The sequence below is a fragment of the Benincasa hispida genome, chromosome 5 (genome assembly GCF_009727055.1).
Source record: "Benincasa hispida cultivar B227 chromosome 5, ASM972705v1, whole genome shotgun sequence".
Taxonomy (NCBI): Eukaryota; Viridiplantae; Streptophyta; class Magnoliopsida; order Cucurbitales; family Cucurbitaceae; genus Benincasa; species Benincasa hispida.
This window is the reverse complement of record NC_052353.1, coordinates 25,700,063-25,706,100: the sequence shown is the minus strand read 5'-3', so window position 1 is coordinate 25,706,100 and position 6,038 is coordinate 25,700,063. Positions and strand designations below refer to the sequence as shown.

Below are 6,038 nucleotides of genomic sequence, written 5' to 3'. Positions count from 1 at the left end.
ATGTCCATGTTGCTCTATTTTGACCGACGCATTAAATTTTCGTCAGAATAAATACGTATATGCCAACGAAAATGGATGCGTCGGGAAAAAAAATATCGAAACAGGCAAAAATTCTTGTAGTGTAAGCATACACTATCTGTAAAATAGTTTGTATCCACAACAATTTCTAATTAACTCAACAGACTATTATAACCCCACAAATTATAATAATCGCATACTATTATAACCAACTTTGCAGCCAAACAATTCCTTATATATTTTATACCTCGTTTGAGTTCTTTATTGAGGGAATAATTTAATCTTATTTTTAGCTTTAAGAGATACTCATGTTGATATTGTCAATGCCAAAACACGAACAGGAAAAAGAGTTGACCTTCAATGACAATAATGACAAATATGTTTAGGGAGAGAATAACGTGACTTGCAATAGAAAGGAAAATTTGCATGTCGGTATGGTGCTTGGTTACTCACACTTCGATCAAAGAGTGTAAGAGTGAAGAAACTTTAGGCTTTGAAAATGATAAGAGCTTTAATGATGCATTTGATAGAAGTAGATTACCTAACTAGGTTATCTCAATAGAGTTTTGGAGCTACATTAGAATAATCCTTTCACCGGGTTGGGGGATGCAAGAGGGGTATGTCCCATTGGACATTTTGTTAGGCTCTACCTCGACCTTGGCCTATCAAGCACCTTCCTTGTTAGGCTTGGTCTCCATCTTGACCTTCGTTGAGGTCAAACACATTACGTTTGGCCTAAGTCCAAGTCAATCCTCTTTCCTATGCTAATTTTTTTGGTCCGATTGTACTATTTTCGTCTTTCCTATAGCTCTTGTTCTTGTTATATGTAGATTACACCCTATGATCTAAAATCAGCCATATCATATGTCTATATTCATATTGATAAATATGTATTTGAAAGTCGTGTCACCTAACACAGATGATTGATTATTGCATAATAACAATAACATTAAGACCCCCAAAGAGTGAGTGATGATGTATTTGAAAGTCATGTTGCCGTTATCACCATTTGTTGATTGCATAATGATAATGAAAAGCACCTAAAGAATAACCTAGTTATCAATACATATGTGTTACATTTATATTTAGATTGAGAAATTTATTTGTAAGTCTTCTCAATGAACATCAATGTCCATTGATATATCTGAAAAAAATTATAACATCAAATGAAAAACATTTCACATTTTAAAATAAATAACATATTTATTATTTATATTATATTTACCCGAGTAATATTGTGTTATTTTTTTTCCATAAATTTATTAACGATATATATTGAGAATATATACTTGTTTTTTTATGTCAACGTCCAACCAATCAAATCATTCAATTTTTTTAACCAAAAATAACAAGTCATTCGAATTCATTAGCCAACCATTTTGAAATTCCATGTTGGGGAATCACACGACACTAGAACATAAAAATATCAAACCAATCAATGAAAAGAAAAAGGAGTTTCTAAGGCTAATTTTGGACATTCAACTAAGCTAAAAAGAGAGAGAAATCAATAATGGCCAAACTTGCAAAATTATTTCACAAAAACTTGTAATCCGAGGCAGGCAATCATCTCCCACACACATTAAGGTGACTAGGGTGAAACAGATAGGCAAATTAAAGAGTTTCAACAAATTGAAATCAAATTAGCTTCTTTATCAAAAAGAGAAAATACTTAATTCTGCTACATAGTTAAAAGTGAAAAAAAAAAGGTCAAATTAAACTGAGTAAGCTTAAGAGTTATGGAGCTATGGCTCGCAATGCAAATTAGGGGCGTCTACAATGAGCCTTGCACATGTATCGACAGTCATAAAAGCAAGGTCCGCCGCAGTGAAGTGGGCAGTCTAATCTCATTCCTCTACATCTTCCTTTCACCATACATTGGGCAAATTCCCCCATTCTATAATCGTCCTCGTCATACATTTTCTTCCTGTTAAAATTATTCCTCTGTCCGTCGTGTCGTCGAACTCTCTCGGATTTTCGCTGTCCTCCACAACCCCATTTCCACCATCCACCTCCACCTCCTCCCCATCCCCAACCTCCACCACCACCTCCGCCACCTCCGCACCTCCCCCACCTCCACCGCCGCCCCATCCCCATCCATAGCCACCGCCACTGCCTCCCCGATTCCGCTTGCTGACCTCAACCGTAGTAGTATTACCAGAATTGTTTCTCTTGATCTCCCCTGCATTACCCTGTGGCAGCTCTGAGAATGTTAAGAAAGTGACATTTGTGGTCATACTTCCATTTCCCAAACCCTCAGCTCTTGACCCATAAAGCACTGCTGCAAAAACCACCAAAGCACATAATTTAATTGGATTTTCCCACCTCATTTCTTGCAATTGATTCTACTGTTTGAAAACCCATTTATAAATATAATGTATCCTCCATAGGGTGTGTGTAATTTCTTCTTTTTCTACAAGAAACCCCACAAACCCAACCAATGAATGTGCTGTACAGATAGGATGCCTTGAAGCATACTTCTTTTCTGTCCCCCACTTAACCAAAAGTGAACTATTTTTTTCTCACGAGTTCTGCTAAACAAGGCAAGGTCCAGGCTCACATAAGGGTCCAAATCCAAGTCATTCCAAGAGTACGCCAAGGGTTTGTACATCTTTAAATAGAAAGCTAAAGTCTCAAGTGTTGGAACAACCATATCAAGCTCGATCTCCATTACCAAATGAGTACTAATTGAGTCGAGCTCTTGCAAACTTCAATCTAAAACTACATCTACAATGACGTTACCGATATTGCACATGGTCCAAGAAGCTGTCAAACGACGGACTTTAAAAATAATCTCATTCTTCCACCTCAAGAGATAAACAATATTTCAAGTGCTCAATTAGCTAAAATTAAGTATTTCATATACTAATTTAAGCATCAAAATGTGCTCAGTTCGACATTATGCTGGTGTGAATTCTCTTGCAAGTTAGGTCATAGAACATATTTTGACAAATAAGTTAGAGATATAGGAGGGAAATGGTTGCAATAAGTGAGGGGGTCGATGATTGCGAGTGTCAGCAATGTGGTGGTGGTGGGCAAGTTGTTTGGTTATTTTAGATGCCAATGCCAACCAAAACTGGCCTACACTTCAACTAAATATGCCGTTACAATTTTAACTCCAACTAAAAGTTCCCTATTGTCCCATATGCAAGGAACCGCCAACCTCACTAAATCAAAAGTTTTATTGATATATATAATTATATATAGCTTTTTTTTTGGAAAATTATTTTAAATAACAAAACTAAAAATATTTACAACTAATAACAAAATATTACAGTCTATCTGTGATAGTTCGTGATAGACACTGTCTATCGCAGTTTATCATAGATTTTTTTTTTTTATTATTATTTATAAATATTTTGATTCATTTTCTTATATTTCAAAATAGTCATTTTTCTATTTTTTAATTTTTTTTTTAACAATCACTCGGATAAACAATTATTTTTAAAAAATGGGTTGTTTTCATGTTTCATCACTTTAGTTTAAAATGTAAAAGGTTTATAATCTGTTATCTACTATTAAAATAATAATAAAATTTTTGACTTATCTCTTTGTTGTTAAGGATTGTAATATTTGTGTCGATGTCGATATCAAATAACGGGATTTTAATTTTACAAAAGTATTGATAAAATATTGATATTGCTAGAAATTATTATTACTATAAATAAAAAACAAAAAAAAAATATATAAATGAATAGTTACGTTAACTTCCATACTGAGTAATTATATTATTATTGTTGGTATTTATATTTATATGGAGGTTAATATATGATTTATTTTTTTGTTTTATGTTTATTTATAAAGATATTTTAATACTTGTATGTTAAAAGAACCATAACAACATTCATCAATAATGAAGTTGTTTCTTCTCCTTTTTTTTTTTTTTTTTGGCATTATGTGCATTTATAAAAATATTGACTAATCTTTAATATAAATGTCGAATTCTCTATCTACAAATATATTTATGGATATTTTAATTTGCATTAATAATTTTACCTGCTGATTAGGATGAAATTAAAGAAAAAAAAGTTGAGCTTAACACATTATTTTGGTTGAAATGGAAAAGGAAACCTTGAATAATATTGTTTTGGGTGAATCCAATTATTCTATAGAACAATGGCAATCTTTTTCAAAAAGATGAAAAAAAAAAATAAATAAGGTTAATATTTTTTTTTCAACTAATTATGTTTAATTAAAACCATAACTTGCTTCCAATAACACTGATTCCGTTGTAGTCTAGTTGGTTAGGATACTCGGCTCTCACCTGAGAGACCCGGGTTCAAATCCCGGCAACGGAATTTTAAATCTTTTAAAAGCTTAGTTTTTTTTTTTTATTATTTTATTCCCATATTATGATATGTTTTAATTATGTCATCCTTGAACTTTGCCGATGGACTATAAAGAAGTTATAAGGTTTTAATAACATTCAAGTCTTGATTTAGAGAGATAAACAAGTCTAAAGTATAGAATTTTGGATTAAATGGTGAAGAGAACCACATATTTGAGAAAATAGTATGCATTGGTAAAAATAAAAAATATATATGCAAATTAAACAGGATTGAATATCTTCGAGGATGTGCCAACATTGTTGATCTCTTCACGAATTGAATAAATCTCTAGAAAAGTAATAGCTCCTAAAATGAGATATCTTTCCTCACCAAAATTGTGCTACTTCTTAAGAATTTAATGTTTAAATGTACTCTTATATAGGAAGTCAAGCTCAAAAGACTCTTGAAATATTCTGGGTGCAAAACAGTGAACTCAAGGGTTATTTGGAGCAATCGAACTCAAATAACAATAAAATGACAAGAATGACCCTAAGGACATAGTGTCGCGGTGCTGCATGACGCTGGCAGACACTTCAAACCAGTTGTGTTCGAATGCAATAGTGCTTGCCATCGAGTAGAAGCAAATCCCAATGGCACAACATTGCATGATCCCAGAAAAAAGTACAACTATGTTGCAATGCTATCTTGTAGCACCATAATGATCGAAATATGTATGAATGATGTGATGATAAATTTATAAGGCCTAGTACAATCACTCACTCTTACAAGTGATAATTTAGGAGTATTCTTAATATCGTATCCCACAAGAGTAATAGACAATTAATTCCTTTCTAAAAATATGCAAACAAAGATAAGTAGTGGAAAATAGGTGATGTTGGGGATGGTTGCTAATAATAAAGGTAAAAAAGTCGTTGACAACATTAATTAGAGGTTAGGTTTTTCAACTCGTAGACAATATATTTTGAGTTATACGACCACATCATGTCTATATTTTTTTTTTAACAAGCGATAAAAATGAAAATACTTTTAATAATTAATTGGCAACCATTAGTACACGTAATATAAATAAATGTATAAAAAAGAACTTAACTATTATAAAGAGTTTATAATATTTAATACAATTTTACCTGAAGGAAAATAAAATAATAACAATAATTATTCTTTAAACGTTATCCAAATTTGATTTGGAATATTTATCACTTACTCTAACAAACAATTCACTTTAATGATGTTGGCTTACGATATGATGTTGGTTCAATTAGACTAATTTTGTAAATTTTATTTCTATATGTTTCTTTTAAAAATACATGTGTGAGAAAAACTTAAAATTCTATCAAAAGTAAGGAAAAATAATAGTTTTAAAAAAAAACAGCAATAAATAAAGGTTCGATAAATGAAATGGAAAAAAATGAAAATGAAAATAAAAAAGAAAGAAAGCAAATGATAAGAGAGAAAAGAGAAAGGAGAGGAAGATAAAAAATAAAATAAAAGGAAAAGGATAAGAAAGTATCAAAAGAAAAAAGGTTTAATTATAAAGAAGAAAGGGAAATTATAATGGTTGAAAATTTTAGAATGTGAAATTGTAAGCGTGTATTCCACTTTTTTGAAATGGCCGATTTGACAAAATATTCTATTTTTAATTTTCTCAACCTTTTAGCTTTTTGTTTGGAGTAAATAGTAGGAGAGTTCATGGGTTGGATTGGATTGAAAGACTTTATAGACCAACCTAATTGT

At 31.5% G+C, this 6,038-nt stretch overlaps 1 non-coding gene and 1 pseudogene across 1 annotated transcript; one reads left to right on the top strand and one right to left on the bottom strand.

Annotated features, from left to right (window-relative positions):
- Nucleotides 1-1,529: 1,529 nt before the first annotated feature.
- On the bottom strand, nt 1,530-2,345 carry LOC120077267 (annotated as a pseudogene).
- A 1,895-nt stretch (nt 2,346-4,240) lies between these two features.
- On the top strand, nt 4,241-4,313 carry TRNAE-CUC. Its single transcript has one exon. It is a non-coding gene; the product is annotated as a tRNA-Glu (tRNA).
- The last annotated feature ends 1,725 nt before the right edge of the window (nt 4,314-6,038 follow it).